Source organism: Hemiscyllium ocellatum, unplaced genomic scaffold (genome assembly GCF_020745735.1).
Source record: "Hemiscyllium ocellatum isolate sHemOce1 unplaced genomic scaffold, sHemOce1.pat.X.cur. scaffold_690_pat_ctg1, whole genome shotgun sequence".
NCBI lineage: Eukaryota > Metazoa > Chordata > Chondrichthyes > Orectolobiformes > Hemiscylliidae > Hemiscyllium > Hemiscyllium ocellatum.
In genome coordinates this window covers 57,213-80,033 of record NW_026869175.1, presented here as the reverse complement: position 1 = coordinate 80,033, position 22,821 = coordinate 57,213, and the positions used below count along the sequence as shown (strand labels likewise).

General features: G+C 42.4%; 1 long non-coding RNA gene across 1 annotated transcript; it reads right to left on the bottom strand.

Moving 5' to 3' along the window:
* Nucleotides 1-9,174: 9,174 nt before the first annotated feature.
* LOC132814125 (uncharacterized) lies at nt 9,175-16,551 on the bottom strand. Its single transcript, XR_009644320.1, has 3 exons — nt 16,485-16,551; nt 15,756-15,862; nt 9,175-9,277 (listed from the first exon to the last, which is right to left on the bottom strand). It is a non-coding gene; the product is annotated as an uncharacterized LOC132814125 (long non-coding RNA).
* Nucleotides 16,552-22,821: the final 6,270 nt, after the last annotated feature.

Genomic DNA, 22,821 nt, shown 5'->3' with positions numbered 1-22,821 from the left:
TTGTCTCTGCTACCACACCAGTAGGCACAGTTTCAATTCCCACCTTGTACAGAATTCTGATTCGAAAATATCTAAAAATCAATTGAATTGCCTTCCAAATCAATATTCGATATGCTTCCATCTGTTGTTCATTCCAATAATCACAGTATTTGTTATTTACTTTTTTCAGGTCACTAATAACAGAATGTATCTAATTCCACTCAATCAATATTCCTTGGAAAATATTTGAGAATATTGCAGTCATAAAGATGAAATATACGAAGTAATTATATTCATTGATTTTGTTTTGTTCTGAAGAGCTTAGTTCGGACAACACATAGAACTTGATGCTCCAGTGCTACAAATATTAGAAAATAATATTGTTCTTCTTCAGTAAAATAAACAAATGCCACTTGCTATTATTTATCATTTTTTAGTTATTGATCTGTTTGTGAGTTGTGTGAAATGTTTAGTTTTCCACTCACCTATTTATGTTGAATGTAAGATTGAAATGCTGTGAAAATATCAGGGTGTGTTCGTTTGAAAATTGACTTTACATATTTCTCAATTACCTCATTTATTGCATGATGTCTTAAGTGTGTTTTGCTCAGCAATTCTAGTAAATATTTAAAAATGTCTAATCTTAAATAAGATCCTTCACACCCAAATATCAGTCTGTTCCTAATTCATGTAAATAACATTGATTTCAATAAAATTAAGGTAACACAAAACAGTGCACATAAAGCAACACAAAGTTCCTTATCACCACCTGATTACTGAGTAAATACCTTATTGTTCCTGAGACTAATAACAACAGTAAGCATTTGTCTACTATTCCCTGCAGTAAGTGCAATTGATATCTTATATTTCAGTCCAGTCATCAATGATGATTTATATTGTTTCAACCAATAATTCTACTTTATCCTGGACATTGACTGGAATACAAGAACATTGGGAACAAAAGTTTTGTCATTCTAACAATTTTTAAGCTTTTTGTTGTGTGCAACAGACAATTCAAATTATAGCCATTTTTGTTGCAATTCAACAAACGCTTCATTTCAAATTTGTGAAATTCCTACATTTTTGCAAAAAGGTATGTTTCATATTAAAGGACTGCTATTTCAAATCATGTGTGCTACAAAATGATTATTGCTTTCATTTCATTGTAAGAAAAGAACAGCTTTGATCAGGTCGATTGTTTTTTGCCGTTTCTATTCTGACGTTATTCATCATTGTACAATAATGACAAAATTATTAAAATTGCTTTATATACCACATGTTGTTGACTACATTGTTTGTTCAATTTCCTGTTCACTTTCATGATCTACTAATTCTCTTCCTAATTCTGACACAAATGTTTAAACAGTCATCATAATATTAATCATATAAATCAATGTAACACATCTCTACAAGGAGTTCAGTGGATGGAAATTCACGATTCTTGTAGAATGTATATTTTTGTGTTAAAAAGAAGAATCTTGTTCAATAATCACTGCATGGCCTCATTTTTTTTTATCTTCAATCCATAAAACTAGGTACTATTCCTCAGTTTAGTGATCTTAATAAATATTCAATCAACATCACAGCAAAGTGCTTTTGAAATATTGAATCATTTTAATTCTTCATGTCCAACACTAATTAGCAAGACATTGTCATTACAATAATGGCACAATTTTTAAGAAAGCCTTTTGAACAAATATAGTAAGATTCACATTTAAATTTAATCCATTGTTGCTTAGTACTAATACTCCAGTGTGAAAATGCATTTATTTTGCAGGTCACCTATCCCACAACAGAACCAATGACTTCCCATCCAACATCATTGCAAATATCTGATGTTTGCTCATTAGAATGATCAGCCTTAATCTCAGCCTTAAAATACAGGGAACTGTAATTACTTTTCACTGAATTAATTCCAGTTCATTTCCAGACATCGCTCAGTCCCATAGCAAAATGAGGTTTCTCGTTATTACTTAATACAATGATAGACTTTGACGATTTAATTGTTGTTGTTATATAATAATTTTTAATACTCATTCAATCCAGTACATTGTGCAAATGTGGAATTACGGCACAGTACATGAACTACTGTAAAGATTTTGCAGGGTACAATGTCACAATCATTGTTAATATCAATTTTTATTTTACCTGTGGAAACATAGTTGAATTCATTTAATTATATTTCACGTCAATGCTAAGATTTATCATGTTTGGAGCACAATAAGACTTAAGGATTTTTCATGCAACAAAGTCGAATGATAAAGAATTAACATCTCTTTATTGTTTCATTCAAAAATAACAATAAATTTTGGATTTTTGTAAGTTATATATTTTTGGAAAGAAGGAATGTTGTCTTCAGTCGAATGCTCACATGGAATCACTAATTCACAGTATCTGCTCTTTATTCTCTTCCAGTTCTCAACAAAAGAAATTAACTAGTTCTGCAGGTTCTAAATCCGTGGAAAATATTTGAGAATGTTGTGGTCTTAAAGGTGAAAGGGCTAAGTGATCGTAAGTGATCAGGTTTTTTTGTTCAAAAGAGCTTGATTCAAACATTTCGAACCCATACATTGTCATTCTGCAGTATTTCAAACGTGTAAAACAAGTCGCTTTCTTCATTTATAAAATAAATAAATGCCACTTCCAATTATTCATTAGTCAGCTAATTACCTACGTTTGTTATTAAAAAATTGCAATTCGTCCAAATGTTGTTATGGCCTTTGATCAAATTAAATTTCTAATTAATGTTCATTCGTGACTTTTCGTTTTTTATTATTTTCCATTCATCTATTCATATTGAATGTAAATTTGACATCCTTTGACAATATCGGAGTGTGTTCATTTGAAATATGTCTTTGCATATGTATCACTGACTTTACTTATAGCATATGGTTGCATGGTGGCTCAGTGGTTAGCATTGCGGCCTCACAGCACCAGAGACCTCAGTTTGATTCCATTCTCGGGTGACTGCCTGTGTGGAATTTTCATGTTATCCCCATGTCGACATGACTTTGCTGTGGTTTCCTCCCACTATCCAAAGATGTGTAGGTTCGGTGATCTGGCCATGCTAAATTGCACATTGTGTTCAGGGATGTGTGTAATTAGTCAGCAGGAAATGTAGAGGAATATGATCGGGAAATGTGTTTGGCTGGGTTACTCTTTGGAGGGTCATTTTCTTTTCGACCAAATGGCCTGTTACCACACTGTGCTAACAGGAATTCTACAATCGTTTAGTTGTGTTTCTCTAAGCAATTCTAACATTTTGTCAAAATTTGACGTCAGTTAATATGTTTAATACTTGATTACCAATGTGTTCCTAAATCTTTTAAAATATCTCAATGTTTTTTGAAATCAATGCTCACACAAAACACTAAACATGAGGTCACACAAAGGTCCCCATGACCAGCTAATTACTGTTCAGGGGAATAATCAGAGTAATTATCTGATTGTTCCTGAGATCAATCCCCACATGCCACAGTAAGGATCTGTTATTATTCCCTCCAATAAATGCAATAGCTGTCCTCTGGTATTTCAGTTCAGTAATTACACACGATACTGGTTGTTCAGAGCAGTGGTTATTCTTTATTATGAATGGCCAAGGATTTTAATAGAAGAGATGTTCATATGTCCTGATGTGTTGCATGGTCACAAACAGGTTTTCAGTCCAAATATTGCAAAAAGAAAGTGTAAATTTAGTTTTGTTCAACTGCCGAGGCTAACCTTTCCTGTTCATGTCCATTACAAATACTTGGAGAAAGTGAGGGAAAGCAGATGCTGGAGATCAGAGACAAGCATGTGGTGCTGGAATAGCACAGTATGTCAGGCAGCATCTGAGGAGCAGCAGAAACCACGTTTCAGGCATAAGCCTTCATCGTCTTATTGAATTCTTTGAGGAGGTGACCAAGCATGTGGATGAGGGTAGAGCAGTGGATGTAGTGTACATGGATTTTAGTAAGTCATTTGATAAGGTTCCCCATGGTAGGCTTATGTAGAAAGTCAGGAGGCATGGGATAGAGGGAAATTTGGCCAGTTGGATAGAAAACTGGCTAACTGGTTGAAGTCAGAGAGTGGTAGTAGATGGTAAATATTCAGCCTGGAGCCCAGTTACAAGTGGAGTTCCCAGATCAGTCCTGGGTCCTCTGCTGTTTGTAATTTTTATTAATGACTTGGAAGAGGTAGTCAAAAGGTGAGTCAGTAAATTTGCAGATGATACGAAGATTGTGGAGCTGTGGATAGTGAGGAGGGCTGTTGTCAGCTGCAACAGATATGATGCAGAGCTGGGCTGAGGAGTGGCAGATGGAGTTCAACCCTGTCAAGTGTAAGGTTGTCCATTTTGGAAGAACAAATAAGAATGCGGAATACAGAGTTAACAGTCGGGTTCTTAGTCAGGTGGAGGAACAGAGGGATCTTGGGGTCTATGTACATAGATCTTTGAAAGTTGCCACTCAGGTGGATAGAGCTTGTAAGAAGGCCTATGTTGTATTAGCGTTCATTAGCAGAGGGATTGAATTCAAGAGTCGTGAAGTGATGTTGCAGCTGTACAGGACTTTGGTTAGGCCACATTTGGAGTACTGTGTGCAGTTCTGGTCGCCTCACATTAGGAAAGATGTGGAAGCTTTGGAGAGGGTGCAGAGAAGATTTACCAGGACGTTGCCTGGAATGGAGAATAGGTCGTACGAGGATAGGTTGAGAGTTCTCGGCCTTTTCTCGTTGGAACGGCGAAGGATGAGGGGTGACTTGATAGAGGTTTATAAGATGATCAGAGGAATAGATAGAGTAGACAGTCAGAGACTTTTTCCCCAGGTACAACAGAGTGTTACAAGGGGACATAAATTTAAGGTGAAGGGGGGAAGGTATGGGGGAATGTCAGGGATAGGTTCTTCACCCAGAGAGTGGTGGGGGCATGGAATGCGCTGCCTGTGGGAGTGGCAGAGTCAGAATCATTGGTGACCTTTAAGCGGCAATTGGATAGGTACATGGATGGGTGCTTAATCTAGGGGAAATGTTTAGCACAACATCGTGGGCTGAAGGGCCTGTTCTGTGCTGTATTGTTCTATGTTCTATCGTGAATCCCCGGCTCCATGGATGCTGCCTGGTCGGCTCTCTTTTCCACCACCACACTTTCGATATAAAAAAATATTTGTCTGCTTATTTGGAGCAAATACTCTCTGTTTCCTCGGTAATATAAATTTACTGTGCTTTCTATTCACTCAAGTTCTCATTTTAATAGCTTCACGTTTTCTTCTTAATCCGATACAAATCTCAAAACTCCGGGCACAATAAAAGCGATATGAATTATAAATTAGCGTCTGGACAAGAGAACCAATGAACAGCTACATAGACCTCTTGAACATCCGAGATATTTGAATGAAAAAGCAATGCCTTCCAAAAAAATCTCTGCACGTCTGTCTCCTTTATCAATTCAATAATCCTGCAAACAGCTTATAATTGCCAGCTGATCTCTCTTAATGAGTATCTAATCAATGTCATTGTAAACCACTGAGCTGAGCTTCTGAATTTCATCTTAAAACACTCCGTCTCACTTACCTCCCAAAAACATCGACCAACCATGTGCCATCTACTCTAGTATCACCTTTTCTGACCTGATGTCCAATGGAGCCTGTCATATTCCTATTATAAACATCTCAGCTGTATACAGAACAGAAAAAGGCTCTGGTGATCCATCTGTGAGAAAGAAAACTACCACCGAACTATCCTGATCTACTTTCCAGTACTTGTGGAAAAGTCTCATCTATCATGGCATCGCAAGTGCACACTAAATACATCTCAAATGTTTTCGGGATTTCTGTGTCTCCCACCCTTACAGACAGTGAGGTTTAGTGCAACTGTTGCTCTATGATGACATCACCCACAGGAACACAGAGCAGCTGGGTCTGTGTAAACCAGAGATCGCCCATACATTGGGAAGGATGTCAGGGTCCCTGAGAGGGGGTACAGGAGATTTACCAGGATGGTACAAGGAATGGGGGATTTTAGTTGCAGGGACATGGGTGTTAATGGTACAGGTCAAGAATATCCATCTACAATAGATGGACTCTCCTTTCTAACCTCTCCCCTTGCCTGGGCTGTGGTAACCTTCAGGTTAAACACACCACCAGCCATCTCTCCCTAATGAGAGAGCAGCCCTATGGTCTGGGAGGACAATGCTGCCTTTCCCTTTTACACAGTGATGCCACTGTACCCCGGGGATGGGGAGAGGGAATGCTGAAGGTGGGGGATGGGACACCACTCAGGCACAGTGCTTTGTCCTGGAGGATGTTCACTTTCTTTAATATTGTTGGGGGCTGCACTGATGCAGGCAAGTGGAGAATGTTCCAACACAATCCTGATGTGTACCTTATAGAGAGCAAACAGACATTGGGGAATCAGGGGTTTGGGGAAACAGATTGTTCTCCTTGTAGCAGAGGAAATTGTGGGTGCCCTGTGACAGAGGGGTTTACAGAAATTATACATTAGAATAATCAACCTTACACTCATCAGCTCATCATAAACTGTTGACAAGACATATATGAAAGACTTGGAGGGAGATCTATTGACAGGATGGTTTGATTCAAAGGAGAACTTTTATGCATCAAATAGGAATGAGCTGGAACACAATACTCACAACTAAATGCAAATATCCAGGTCCTGATGAATTGAGTAATTCTGTCAGAGTGTGGTGTTACAAATACTGAGGTTACCATCTGAATGCCCAAAGGTATTACAAGTTTATAAAACCGTCACTGTCAGATCAGGTTAGAAACTCTCATCATCCCCTCCTCCTGGCCCAGGATGACTGGACACATTACCCCTTGTGGAGGTCAGCTGTCATTCAGGGGGAAATCTACGTGGGTTTCTATTAGTTTCCATTTTGGGACTTCATGTGACTAAACAGGGCAGATCTTTGACACATGGGAGAGAATGTTCCAAGTGTTAGTGAGATGTGGAGAGCAGGATTTGCTGCTGCTTCTTCCCTTCTGTGCTGCCGCTGTGCCTCATCAATAAGACATGGCGGGGGGGGGGGGGTGGGGGGGGTGAAAGGCTCATGCAGCTTCAGGGGCAAGTTGTCACCATTCTGACCAAATAGGCAGCAAGCTCCTCCCAGTCATTCCATAGAGTATCCCTTAAAAGACAGGAACTCTGCATGCTTCCCACTGCCCAGTGTTCCCAGGAAATGTTTAGAAGAATGATGGGGAAAATCTCCTAGGAAAGGCATAACAGTAAAGTTCCAAAAGGATTATAAACAGTTTACACAGAGGGATCCATTGGAGAAGTGGGCAACAAGTTGGCAAATGGAGTATCACTTGGGAAAATGTGAAGTTGTTCATTTTGGAGGAGATAATAAAAGAACAGAGGACTATTTAATTGGTGGAAACTGTAGAAAGCTGCACCACAAAGGGAGCAAGAGGTAAATGTGCAGGAAACAAAGCAAGCTAGCACAAAGTTACACCAGGTCATCAGGAAGGGGAATGGAATATTGCTCCTGATTTCAAGGGATTTGCAGTATAAGTGTTTGAAGTATATACCTGAGAACAACTTTATAAAGTGCTAGTGAGACCACATCTGGAGTAATGAGAAGTTTTGCTACCTTTATTTAAGGGAATACATCACTTCATCGGAGGCATTCAGAGAAGATTGACTGGGATGATCCTTGGTTTGAAGGGATTCTCTTTTAAGAAAAGGCTGAAGAAGTCCAGACTCTACTCACTCGATTTGGGAAGAATGAGAAGTGAACTCTTTCAAACATATCGGCTTCCTCAGGGGTTTGACAAGGTAAAGACTGACAGGATGTGTCCCAGCATGAGGGAACCTAGAACCAGACTCTGGGTCAGTCGCAGAATCAAGGGTTCTGTTTTAGTTTTGTCAACTTTAATGCAACACCAACACGGGTAAGGGGTTTCAGTAGCAATGGAGCTGGGGTGAGGGGGAAACAAGCAACATTTTACAGATTGGAATTCCTGGTGCTGGTGATTGTGTAGATGTCTGATCAGAAGGGCACCTTGGCGTCAGAATAGGAGAGCAATATTGTGAAGAGTGTAGCTCTGCCTCAGTTCCCAGTGAGAGAGGGGCTCAGCAGTGAGGGAAAGGAATTTGTAACATCAACTGAAGGCAATGGGTTTAACCATTGCAATGTTTCATTGGAGGAAAATGCAGCTAATCGAGTAGTGGGAGCATGGTTAGCAGTTTGATAACAGAATAACAGTGGAGTAATGGAGAGGGATGATGGGGAGGTAGAGCTGGACATTGTCAGTGTACATGTGAAACCTAACAGTGCTTTTGGACGATGTCACTTCCTGGCAGTATGTAGGTGAGAAACTGGAGGGACCAAGGATAGATCCTTGAGGGACACCGAATACAAGGACTTCAGAAAGGAAAGGGAGAGTGGAGATGGAGAAGGATTTTCCAACAACCTTGAAGTAAAATATTAGTTGGTAGCAGAATGTGTGAGCAGGACATAACCAGAAAAGACAGACAGAACAAGGAACAATATCTGTGAATCGGTGAGGGGGAGTGATGATGATGATGATGATGAGGAGCCTGACTCTACATTCTATTTCTCCATTCGTGAGATCACCCAACCCCACCCTAGTCTCAGCTCATTTACTGAAATACTTGCTCCATCCCTGTGTTATCTCCAGACTCCATTATCCAAACACACTCCTGGCCAGCCTCCCACATTCAACTTACATATAATATCAAGAATATCTAAAACTCTATTGCCCAAGTGCTCGCTTGTTCTATAAGTTGTTGATCCAACAAAAGGCTCCCGTTTACAAGCAACTTAAAATTCTCACTCGATGTAATTCCTGGCTGTGAACATCCCTGTCTCCCTGCACCACACAACCTGTGAGACCTCAACAACTCATTTTCTGTCAGACTCCCAACGATGTGTTTATTCATTGCTTCACCGGATTGGCTGTTTCTACTGTTGTCAAGGCAACACGGTCTGGAATTCCTATCCTAATCCTTTCATATCTGTTTTTCTCCTTTAAGGTATCCCCGAAAACCTGCTTATTTGGCAATTCTTTTGATCACCTGACCTAATATACCCATCTGTTGTCTAATGTCAGAAATCATCAATAGTATTTCGTGAAATTATAAAAATGATAAAAATACGAACTGTTGTTGATTTGCACATACATTTTCAACTTTTCTCTGTCGCTGAGTGAATAATCTGTAACATCTCTTACCCAACCACATTGTGGGAGCACCTTCACCACACAAACTGCAGCTGTACAAGGAAGTCAAACATCACCCTCTCCACAGGCAATGGGGCTTTGGCATTAATCACTGGGATCTGTGGAAGGAGAAACACAGTTGATATTTCAGGGAATGAAAATGTTGCAGAATTTGATGGTCAGAAATGGAAGGAAAATGCCCTCTTTTGTTGTAAAAAGGAATGATTCACTGGCAAAGTGATTGTGGAAAATTCAGTCCGTTTAGAGAGCAGCACGTTGTCAGGGGTTGGGCAGCAGAGGAAAATTAACTCACAAAAGGTCTGTGAAAGTAACAGTAAAACACTGAACAACCCAAACACCCTGTTTCCCAACACTTTAACTCCCCTTCCCGCTGCACCAAGGACATGCAGGGCCTGGGCCACCTCCACCGCCAAATCCCAGGCACCTGATGCCTGGAGAAAGAACGCCTCATCTTCTGTGTTCGGGTCCTCCAACCACATGGGATCAATGTGGATTTCACCAGTTTCCTCATTTCCACTCCCCCCACCTTATCCCAGATCCAGCCTTCCAACTCGGCACCACATTCTTGTCCATCTTCCTTCCCACCGATTGGCTGCTGCTTGACCGGCTGTGCTTTTCCAGCATCACACTCTGACATTGAAAACACCCTGACTCTGACACTCTAAAACCTGCCCTATCTCTCCCTGCCAGGCAAAGCTGTGCATGTGTCCCCCTGCAGCTTGCCCCTCACAAAGTTGGCTGCCACACTCATGTCCCATGAATCACTGCCCCCAATAAAGGTGGCGGCGCTCACTCGCACCATTCACCATTTGAAGCATTTTCCCGTTTGCCACAAACACGGTCCTGGGATTTTCAAATTTGTGTTTTCCGATGTGCACTAAGTTCTGTAAAACGTCTCAGCCCGTTCCATTAAAATTTCCTTCCCTTCCTGGTCAATATGCCTTTCGTTACCCCTGCCCTGCACCTTCACACATTCCCAATGCCTTGGTCACAACACACACTGTGCTGCCAGTGAAGCTAATCACGTGGTTGCTTATAGCCACGCCCCTCATTCACTCCGATTGGTTGGAGGACTGACAGGCACTGCCTGGTCTTCCAGTCCCAGCCCCATCTTCTTATAAGAGGTAGAAGAGTGAGGGCTCATTCCTGTTTCTCCTGATGTCAGACATTAACAACAACTACCTGCATTTTATGGAGCCTTTCACACTGACAATTCTCCTAAAGTGTTTCACGAATGCTGGAAACATTGATTAAAGAGAAAAACTTTAAGATACATATTTAAGGAGGACAGAGGGGATTAGCAAAGATATTCAAGAGTTTTTTTTTAAAGATTAGATTACTTACAGTGTGGAAACAGGCCCTTTGGCCCAACAAGCCCACACCAACCCTCTAAGAGCAACCCACTCAGACCCAATCCCCTACATCTAACACTACGGGCAATTTAGCATGGCCAATTCACCTAATCTGCACACTTTTGGACTGTGGGAGGAAACCGGAGCACCCGGATGAAACCCACACAGACACGGGGAGAATGTGCAAACTCCACACAGACAGTTGCCTGAAGTGGGAATTGAACGCAGGTCTCTGGCGCTGTGATGTAACAGTGCTAACCACTGTGCCGCCCATCTGCAGCTCCAATCGTGGAGTGATGTATGTGGGGAAAAGCTTACAACGGAGACAGTTAATGGTTAACCATAGCTTAACAACCCCATGTCCTAGCCCCCTACCCCACACACTAGGCCTTGTTCTCACAGCCTGTCATTACACACTACCTATGGTTTGCCACTAATAGTCTCCATTAACAGCTAGTCACCCTCCCCCAGCCAGATCGTTATCTACTCCTTTATCCAACCGTTCTTCTCGCTCTATCCCTACCTATCCTTTACTCCTTACATCCTCCCCAAACCCTACCTTCTGCATATAACCCAACATTTGTTCTCACAGTAACATCAGCTGTGAGGATGGGACACCGGATCTGAAACGTTAACTCTGATTTCTCGTCACAGATGCTGCCAGACCTGCTGAGCTTCTCCAGAACCTCCTGGTGGTTGTTTCTGATTTACAGCATCTGCAGTTCTTTTGGTTATAATTTACCGGGAGTTTGTAATTCAGGTCCAACAGCCTCTGTCCCAGTCTCTGCTGTCTCTCCCACCCCCACCCAGTGACACTGCACCTGCACAGCTCATGGACAGGTGTCGTCTTGCTGGCCACACCCCTCATTCACTCCCATTGGCTGCAGGACCACACAGACTCTCCTCCCATTGGTCTGGAGCTGCCATCAATCAAGCCATCCCCCATTGTGAGGTGAGTGGTGGGCTCCTCGCTCTCTCTGCCTTGGGATGAGCTTCATCATTCACAGTGAATAGGGCAGTATCACAGAGCACAGGGGCTGGGGGCTATTCAGCCCATTGAGGCTGTACGCTCTCCCTCTGGAGATGCTGCAAATCCGTCCCAACTCCCCTCGCATTTACCCACAGACTCCCAATCTTTCCGTAAGAAGTAAAATTGCAAATCTGTTTGAGAACACCTGCTGAATCTGTGTCCACCCGCTGTTCAGACTGTTCCAGATGCTCAGAATGTACTCAGTAAAATATAGGTCACATATTCACATTATTTTCCATTTAACTTAAAGTAGTTACTAATATTGTGACATTGTTAACAATTCCCCTCTCTCTGCAAATTAAAATATCCTAGAAACAAATCTCCCCCTTGTCGAAATCACTGCTTAACCTTCTCAGATCCAAGAATTATCTGTGCTGAGATGTACAGCTCAGAAACAATGGACCAATTCGCCCATGCCAACTAGGAATCCTAAACTAACGGAGTCCCACTTGCCAGATATTGGTCTGAATTCCTCAAAACCCTTCCTAATCACGTACCCAATCGGATGCCTTTTAAATGTTGTAATTGTATCAGTCTCCACTACTTCATCTGGCAGCTCATTCCATCCACACACCACACTCAGCTTGAAAACGTTGCCCCTTTGATCCCTTTTAAATCTTTGCCCTCTCAACTTAAACCCACGTGGTCTTGTTTTGGACTCACCTAACCTGGCGGGGAAAAAAAGACCCCAGCTGTTCACCATATCCACGCCCCTCGTGATTTTATAAATCTCCCAAACGTCACCTCTCAGTCTTTGATTCTCAAGGGAAATTAACCCCAGCCTATTTAGCCTCTCCGTGTAGCCCAAATCCTCCAACTGCAGGAAATCTTTGTAAATCTTGTCTGAACCATTTCAAGTTTCACAACATCCTTCTCAGAACAGGAAACTTCGAACTGAAAACGGAATTCCTGAAATGGCTTTATCATAGAACAAAGAACAGAAAAATACAGCGCAGTACAGGCCCTTTGGCCCTCGATGTTGCGCCGACCCAAGCCCACCTAACCTACACGTGCCCACTACCCTCCATTTGCCTATCCAATGCCCGTTTAAATGCCCATAAAAAGGGAGAGTCCACCACTGCTACTGGCAGGGCATTCCATGAACTCACGACTCGCTGAGTAAAGAATCTACCCCTAACATCTGTCCTATACCTACCTCCCCTTAATTTAAAGCTATGCCCCCTCGTAATAGCTGACTCCATACGTGGAAAAAGGTTCTCATTGTCAAATGTCCTATCCAGCCACAATATAACGTCCCAGCTTCTGTATTCAATGCATTGACCAATAAATATAAGCAAACCAAACACCACCTTCACTACCTGCCAACCTGTGACTCTACATTCAAGGAACAATTCCCTCTTTTTTCAGCAACACTCCCCAGGAACTTACCATTAAATACATTAAGTCCTGTCCTGATTTGCCTTACCAAAATGCAGCAGCTCACATTTGTCTAAATTGAACTCCATCTGCCATTCCTCACTCGAATGGCCCATCTGATCAAGATCCTGTTGTATTCTAAACTAACCTTCTTCACTGTCCACTACACCTACAATTTTGTATTTTCTGTAAACCTACCTCATATATTCACATCCAAGTCATTTATTTAAGGACCCAATATCCATTCCTGCAGCACACTGCTTTTCAGAGACTTCCAGTCCACAAAGCAACCTTTCATCACCACCCACTGTCTCCTACCTTCAAGACTGTTTTGTATCCAAATAGATAGTTCTCCCTGCATTCCATGTTATCTAACCTTGCTAACCAGTCTGCTCTGTGGAACCTTGTTCAATGCCCATATAGACAATGTCCACAGTCTGTCTTCATCAATCTTCCTAGCACTTCTTCAAAAAAAAACCTCAATCAGGTTAGAGCGACAATTTCCCACGCACAAAGCCATGCTGACTCTCTAATCATTCCTTGTCTTTCCAAATACATGTAAATCCTGTCCCTCAGAATCCCTTCCAACAACTTGCCTGCCACTGACTTCAGGCTCACTGTTCTCGTGTTCCTTGGCCTTTTGTTACCACCTTTTTATAAAAAAAAAGGCACCCGTCTTCCAGCACCTCACCTGTCACGAACGATAATACCAATATGTCAGGGAGGGGCCCAGCAATCACTTCCCGAGCTTCCCACAAATTTCTGGAATACACCTGATCAGGTCCCAAGGCTTTATCCACCTTGATGCAATTTAAGACATCCTGAAACTCCTCCTCTGTAACGGACACTTTTCAAGTTCTCACTATTCATTTCTCCAAACTCTCTAGCTTCCACATCCTTCTCCAGTGAAAAAAAAGACATGGAATATTAGAGGTGCGAGGTAGGAGCGAAGGACTTCTGGGAAGGTGAGTCTAACTCAGTAGCTGAGAGAGTAGCTCAGACTGAGCTGTCTCAGTCCTCAAGGACAGAACTGTTCAAATGGGGTTTGCAGCAGGTGGTGAGGGAACCAGCAAGAGGGAAAAAGATACTACATCTTATCGTTATGAATCTACCAGCTGCAAATGCATCTGTCCATGACAGTATCGGTAAGAGCGACCATCACACAGTCCTTTTGGAGACAAAGCCTCGCCATAAAGTTGAGAAAAACCTCCCTTGTGCTGAGTGGTACTATCACCGTGCTAAATGGGACAGATGTAGGAACTCAAACTGGATCTCTCTGAGGCACTGTGGGATAACAACAGCAGCAGAACTGTACTCCAGCACAATCTGTAATCTCATGGGTTTGTACATCCTGCACTCACCCATCACAATGGACAGGAAAGGAGGGCATGCCATGAGCAGCACCAGGCATACCTAAAAATGAAGTGCCAACCTGGTGAAGCTACCAAGCAGGACTATCTGCCTATCAAACAGCATCAGCAGCAAGCAACAGAGCTAAGTGGATCCCACAATCAATGGAGTGGATCAGGGCTCTGCAGTTCTGCCACACCCAGTTGTGAATGGTAATGGACAATTAAACAACTAGTTGCAGGAAGCACTACAGATATCCCCACCCTTACTGATGGAGGTGTTTCACACATCCATGCAAAAGATAAGATGACAGCATTTGCAGCAATTTTCAGCCAGATGCAAAATGGGATGATCCATCAGCCTTCTCCAGTGGTTCCTAACATCACAGATGTGAGCTTTAAGCCAGTTCGATTTAGTTTGAATAATATCAACAAAATGGTTAAGTAGTGTAAAGGCTATGGGTCCTGCTAACATTCTGGCAATAATACTGATAGCTTGTGCTCCAGAACTTGCCACCCACCAAGCCACGTACCGCTCCAGCACTGGAATCTACTGACAATGTGGAACATTGCCCAGGGATGTTCAAATAAAAACACAGGGCAAATCCAATCCAGGCAATTTCCCTCCATCAGTCCAACTCGATCAGCAGTAAAGTGATGGAAGTAGTCATTAGCAGGACGACCAAGCAGCAGCTGCTCAGCAACAGCCAGCTGAGTGACACTCATTTTAGGCTCCACCAGGGCCACTCAGCTCCCGATTGTGTTACCGCCCTGATTCACAACCTGACAACCAGCTGAATCCCAGAGGTGAGGTGAGGGTGACAGCCCAGTCCCACTCCAACACCACTATTTCTAGCTGATTCTATCCTTGTCTCAGCTCATATACTCTCATCCATTGTGTGTTATCTCCAGACTTAATTATCCAAACACACTCCTAGCCAGCCTCCCAAATTCAACCTCTCTGTAATCTCAAGAAAAATTGAAAACTGTCACCCATGTGCTCACTTCTCCCAAAACATGTTGATCCATCAAAAGGCTCCTATTCATAAGCAACAACAATTTAGAAAACTCACTCTTCATATAATTCCTGGCTGTGATCATCCCTAGCTCCCTTCACCACACATCCTTTGAGACCTCGACAACCCATTTTCTTCGAGACTCCCAATGATTTGTTAATTCATTATTTCAATTGTTTGGCTGATTCTACAGTTGCTAAAGCACCATGGTCTGGAATTTGCAGACAAAACCTCACAGGTCTGCTTTCCACTTTTAAGACATCCCTCAAAACCTACTTTTTGGCAATGCTTTTGGTCACCTGACCAAATATCTCCATCTCTGGCCTCATATCTAAAGTCCTCAATAATATTTTTGTGAAAGCATGATAATAAAACTACAAACTGTTCTTGATTTGGACATTATCTTCAAATCATCACTGTTGCTGTAATGAATAATCTGTAATGTCTCTTACCCAACCACATTGTGGGAGCACCTTCACCACACAAACTGCAGCTGTACAAGAAAGTCAAACATCACCCTCTCCCCAGGCAACAGGGCTTTGGCATTAATCACTGGGATCTGTGAAGGAGAAACACAGTTGATGTTTCAGGGAGTGCAAAATGAATTACAGGGAATGAAAATGGTGCAGAATTTGATAGTCAGAAATGGAAGGAAAATACACTTGCTTATTGGAAAAAAGAATTCTTGACTGTCAAAAATATTCAAGATAAAAGTAATCTGATAATAGAGCAGCACATGGTCAGGGGCTGGGCCGCAGTGAAAAACTCATTTACAAAGGGTCTATAAAAGTAATAATACAGTATTAAACAGACCAAACATACCCCCATGGTTGGAGACTGAGGAAGCTAGACATTGACAAAGTGGTCCTGAGGGAGCCCAGAGGTGAATCAGAGCAGGATTGGCTGCTGTCATCACAATGACTCTGATGCACATGCGCCTGGCTGCACCTTGCCCCCTACAAAGATGGCGGCTCCGCACGTGTCCAGTGAATCCTTGTCCCGAATAAAGATGGCGGCGCTCACTCAGGCCTGCAGCCGCTGAGGCAATTCCCCATTTACTGCAAACACGGGACTGGGACGTTCAAATTTGTGTTTTCCGACATGCACAATTTGTTTGTAAAACCTCTCCGCTCATAGCAACACAGTTTTTCTCCCGTTTCCCTGTTTATTTCTTTCCTTACCGTCTCCTTTCTCTCCATAACTTCCCGAGCATTCATTACAGCGACTCTGTCGGGCGCGAGGGTGATCACATGGTTTACGTTAGCTCCGCCCTTCATTCACTGTGATTGGTTGGAGGATCAACCTCCCGCTAGGGCCTCCAGCTCCGCCCACCGTCCTTTCATTGGTCCGGTGCTGACATCAATCACCCGGGGTCACTATTGGTTGGAGCATGCGCAGTGTGTCCTGCTTGTGCTGAGATGTTGGGTCATGTGATGGGAGGTAACAACAATGACTGCAGATGCTGGAACCCAGATTCTGGGTCAGTGGTGCTGGAAGAGCACAGCAGTTCATGCAGCATCCAAAGGGCAGAGAAAAAGCCCTTCATCAGGAATAAAGGCAGTGAGCCTGAAGCGTGGAGAGATAAGCGAGAGGAGGGTGGGGAGAAAGTAGCATAGAGTCCAATGGGTGAGTGGGGAGAGGATGAAGGTGACAGGTCAGGGAGGAGAGGGTGGAGTGGATAGGTGGGAAAGAAGACAGGCAGGTAGGGCAAGGCCGGACAAGTCATGGGGACAGTGCTGAGCTGGAAGTTTGAACTAGGGTGAGGTGGGGGAAGGGGAAATGAGGAAACTGTTGAAGTCCACATTGATGCCCTGGGGTTGAAGTGTTCTGAGGCGGAAGATGAGGCGTTCTTCCTCCAGGCGTCTGGTGGTGAGGGAGCGGCGGTGAAGGAGGCCCAGGACCTTCATGTCCTCTGCAGAGTGGGAGGGGGAGTTGAAATGTTGGGCCACGGGGCAGTGTGGTGGATTGGTGGGGTGTCCCGGAGATGTTCCCTGAAGCGCTCTGCTAGGAGGCGCCCCCAGTCTCCCCAGTGTAGAGGAGACCACATCGGGAGCAACGGATACAATAAATGAAATTAGTGGATGTGCAGGTAAAATTTTGATGGATGTGGAAGGCTCCTTTAGGGCCTTGGTTAGAGGTGAGGGAGGAGGTGTGGGCACAGGTTTTACAGTTCTTGCGGTGGCAGGGGAAAGTGCCAGGATGGGAGGGTGGGTTGTTGGGGGCGTGGACCTGACCAGGTAGTCACGGAGGGAACGGTCTTTGCGGAAGGCGGGAAGGGGTGGGGAGGGAAATATATCCCTGGTGGTGGGGTTTTTTTTGAAGGTGGATGATTTGGTTTATGCGAAGGTTTATAGGGTGGAAGGTGAGCCCCAGGGGCGTTCTGTCCTTGTTACGGTTGGAGGGGTGGGGTGTGGAAGGCGGAGGTGTAGGATGTGGACGAGATGTGTTGGAGGGCATCTTTAACCACGTGGGAAGGGAAATTGCAGTCTCTAAAGAAAGAGGCCATCTGGTGTGTTCTCTGGTGGAACTGGTCCTCCTGGGAGCAGATACATCGGAGGCGGAGGAATTGGAAAACGGGATGGCATTTTTGCAAGAGGTAGGGTGGGTTGAGAGTTTACTGAGGGTAAGAATTCCCTTTGCGTGAGCTCTGCAGTAGATTTCCTTTATTCATGGAGGGAATTGCCTTCCTACTCATGACTGTATAGCTGTGACTGATGAATCAATGCCATCTGAATCAGTACAAAAACACCCCATTTTCACAACGTCTGAGATCTTTAGCACATTGTATCACGCTCTTCTTTGGAGACAAAAAAAACATGAAATGGAGCCTCAAGGAATCGGAGCAGGCGTAGGCAATTCATCCCTTTCAGCTTGTTCCCCCATTCTGTCAGATCATGGCTGGGCCAACCCAGGCCTCAACACCTCTTTTATGCTTGATCCGCATAGCCCTCAACTGCTCAATATTTCAAAAATCTATCTGCCCTCTTTTAAAATAATTTGAGATAGAATCATAGATTCCCTACTGTGTGGAAACAGGCCCTTCAGCCCAACAAGCCAGAACAACCCTCCGAAGAGTAACCCAACCATTCCCCTCCCACATTTAACTTCCACTAAAGTTTGGGTGAGAAAATTCTAGCCATTCACTGAGAGAAAAAATTCTTGACTTTTTCTAAAATGAATGTTCCTCTCTGTAATGTCCCCTGGTTTGAGACTTCACTGGTGCTGGAAGATCTAGTCAACATCCACCCTGTCAAGCTCCTCAGAATCTTGTTTCCATAAGATCACCCCTGCTTATCTATTCTTGATAGGTCAACCCTTTCATGCTCGAAGCAGCTAAGTGAATCTTTTTTGAATGGTCTCCGATGTTGGTTTATCCTTTATTAAATATGGAAGCTAACATTGTATACAGCACTGCAAGTGAGGACTCAGCAACAGCCAGTGTGGTTAACCAATCCTCAATCCATGCTAATACATTACCCCGATACCATGAGCTCCTCAATTGTGCAATTAGCTTTTATGTAGCACCTTATCATTTGCATTTTTAAATTCCAAATACAGAACATCATTGGATTGCCCTGCTAGTTATCTCCTCAATGAACTGTCGCAAATTTGTCAAATATAGTTTCTCTTTCACAAAACCCAGTCTACCATGTTTAATGATAAGCTTTTCTAAATGTCCTGCTATTTCTTACTTTAATATTCGACTCTGTAGATTCTTTCAGTAGATTTGCTAAGTATGATTCCCCTCTCTTAAATCCATGCGGACTCTGTCCAATCCTGTCACTGTTCAGTAAGAAACTTGACTGTACTCCAATATAGTTAGTAAATGTATCTGTAGTTATTTTTAAAAATTGATGACTTATAAATGCTGGACCCATGCAACATCAATGAATTTGTGACTCTGAATTTGGGTTATTGTGTTTTTTACTGTTAATTCCTTTTAATACTGTGTTATGCAGACAGCACTAAGTGATCACTCTTAATTGTGAGTAACTTTGAAAATAATATATTTTAAAATGACATCCCAAAATGCTGCCTCATTATTGTGCAAGGAGGATTTTATTCAATAGTTTGCAGATAAAATTGAACAGCATTTTGCTGCAATTTGGCCAGACTGCAGTTACACCAAAGTAGGAGTGCCTCACCTTTAGAGTGTTCCCAGATATCGTGCAGCTGCAGTATATTGGTTTGCACTCAGCTATATGTTGTTCTCACTTGTTTCTTTGTGAAAGATTACAAAATTAACTTGGATGAATGAAGTTATGTTTTCTTTCACCAATGTTGGGAGAAAAAAAGTCAGTATTTCAAGTGCTGATAAAGTAAAATAAACTGATAATCAGTAGAAAGGGTTTAAGATTGATAGATTCTTGTTGCCTCGAGGAATTAAGGGCTACAGGGAGAATGCTGGTAAGTGAGTTGAAATGCCCATCAGCCATGATTGAATGGCGGAGTGGACTCGATGGGCCGAATGGCCTTACTTCCACTCCTATGTCTTATGGTCTTATGGTCTAAGATGGATATGGAACAAATGCTGGCAAATGGGACTAGATTAATTTAGGATATCTGGTCAGCATGGGCAAGTTGGACTGAAGGGTCTGATTTATGTATTGTACAACTGTGACTTCATTCTCTCAATTATTCAAGAAGTTGAATACTTCGAGGAGGAAAAGGAGAATTTATGCAGAGAATGCACTTGAAATGATGATTGAGGTATATCAAACTCACATTGTTTCATCACCTTTTCCTCTGGGTTCTTCAATGAACAAACTTGTTTTGTTCTCTGAATAACTATGTATCATGTGATTTGTTTTGCACAAAATATTTCGTTAGGATCGAGTGAACTGTTAAGAAGTGTTCATGTTTAAAGTTTAGGCAGCTTGATTGTGAATCTCATCTTGGCCTGAACACCACTTTCCTGCCAGCCCTCCTTAACTCTTCAACCCATTACTGATTAAAAGTCTGTGTGTCTCTTATTTAAATTTACTTCATGTCCCAGAATCCACAGTGTTCTGAGATAGGGAATTCCCCAGGTTCACCATTCTCTGAGAGAAGTAATTCCTCCAACTTTCCCTTCATTGTAAACTTAGGACGACTCATTGTAGATTGAATCATCTTCTCTGCCTCTACTTGGTCAATCCCTTGACCATTTTATAGACCCTCAATGATACCACCTCTCATTCTTAGGCTGCAGTGAATATGAATGTAAATAGTGGTTGTCGTTCAGCTTGTGGCATTTTGATAACTGTGGCAGAGGATGTTTGTTCAAAACTGAGCTCGACAGTTAGTGCTTTTCAAATAAGAAATAGTTGCCGAGATTAAGTACATTAATATGTTGGCGTTTTGTTTTTAGGAAGACTTACTGTTGGGAAGATTTGGTAAAGGGAATATTGCAGTCAAAGCTGTGGAGATTAACCTCCACCCATGTGTGCGGTAGTACACTGTGGTCAAAAGAATAAAGAGACCACTTCCTCTTTGGAAATATGTCCTTAAATAGGGCAGAGGGATCTGGAGATAGCAATGAGTCACTGGCAGCAAATGGCACCAGTTTGTGAGGTTAAATAGAAAAGTAGATCATGGGTTTATTTCTGGGACGACAGAATGGAAATGTGTTCGATATGTGTAGAACCATGGACAGATCACCCTTGGAGCACTGCAAACAGTTCCGATCTTCATATTGTAATATGGATGTAGAGGCAGTAGGGAAGATAAAGAATAGTTACTGGAATTATATTCAAACTGAATTTGAATTCATCAAGTAAGATTGGACAGTCTTGTCTCATTGTAAAAGAGTGACATGGTCCAGTTACGTTTGATCGGGTAGACATGGAAAAGATGTTTCTGCTTGTGAATGTCAGAATCCACTGGATCTGTGGATATAATTGTAATCACTATTAAATCTAACGGGGAATTTGCAGAGGGCGACAAAGTCTTTACCAAAAAGGGGTTTGAATGTAGAACTTACTTCATCAGGAATAATTGAAGCAAATAACAGATGAATTCAAGGAGGAGCTTGGAATACAAGAAATCAAAGAAAACTATGTTGATGGGTTTAGGTTGAGAAGGAAGCCTGTGTAAATCACAGATACTGAGAACCTGTTTTTGTGTCCTGAAACGATGCATCTGTGTTGTTCTGTGACATTTCTATAGGAGCAGCAGCGGCAGCAGTAAACAAGACAGCTCACCCTTACCATTCTTGGAGAAAAGCAGAACCTCTGGCCACACAAAAGGGAATAGCTCTACTGAGGAGGTGGTTCAAACAGTGGCCAACGACTCAAACTGCAGAGACAGTGTGCCTTCATTACCTGGTGAGAAAGGTGAATTCTTTAACCAGAAATGTTGTTTTGTCCTTCCAATGATCTCATGACTTAAGCAGGGAAATGTGTCTCTTCAGTTTAGATGATTTGAATCAATCAAATCTTTTGCTACGTTAGCACTCCTTCCCTACCCAAAGGATATGTGGGTCAAATAGGCACATGTCTTGCACTGCTTTAATTCAAGATTCCTTTATTCAGTCATGAGCTTAACCTATTCAATCCAAGTTCCTTGTGTTTCCCCTGGATCTGTGGTTGTGCACAAGGAAACTTAAACAATGTATGATTCAATATCAAAGTTGTGTTGAATCAATAATTGTAACCCACTCTGCTCCTTGAGCAGATAGTTAATCCAAGGATTCTAGCTCAGCCCTTAACTTCAAGTTCAAGTTCTAAACCTTTCAGTGAGCAATGGAAAATAACAAAGAACAATGTCAATCATTTATTGTCTCTACAGCCTCTGCTTCTGTTGCCACTGAATGCTCCCATAAGGTTGACGAGCCAATGACTAAAGATGAGATTGAAGAGAAATCCTTCCATTCCCTTCTGCCACCAGAGAGCCAACACCACTTTCATATGGGGAAGGAACGCAGCCAGCAGGATGGTTTCAGATGAGGACTAGTGCGGGACCAGTCGGCTTCTCTTATGGATTAGGGTGAGTGGTGTTACCAATTAGTGGATCTCAGTGCTGGAATAGTTGCTCCTCTCCATGTTCGAGGTACCTTGCCATGAGATTCAGATGGAGAGAGACGAGGACCATATGGTGACACAAGTGTGCCAACAGTTGGGCAGGCCTGTGTTTCTGAAAAAAAACGGTGAGTACCACTCGGTCACAATGTGCCCAGAGTTTATAAATCATGAAGGAGAATAAATACTTGACATTGTAAATCTTTGTGATCGAGTTCCCATATAGTGAAGACAACGATTAATATTTACTGGGATTCTTGCTCCCCCAATCAGATAAACACAAGGCAAATTTGACTGTGAAAATGTCCCTGAATTTACACCTTTCTACTGTTCATTAAAAGGTAATAAGATGCAAAAAAAGATATTTTGCCAGAGGATTTGATTTGAGCAAGAGACATTTGTGCAGATAGTAAGAGGTATTCTAATTGGAAGGATATGTTTAGTGATATCCTGCACGGATCGATGTTGGAGATCTAATTATTCACTATTCCATAATGAAAGGAAAGCCACATTCAACATT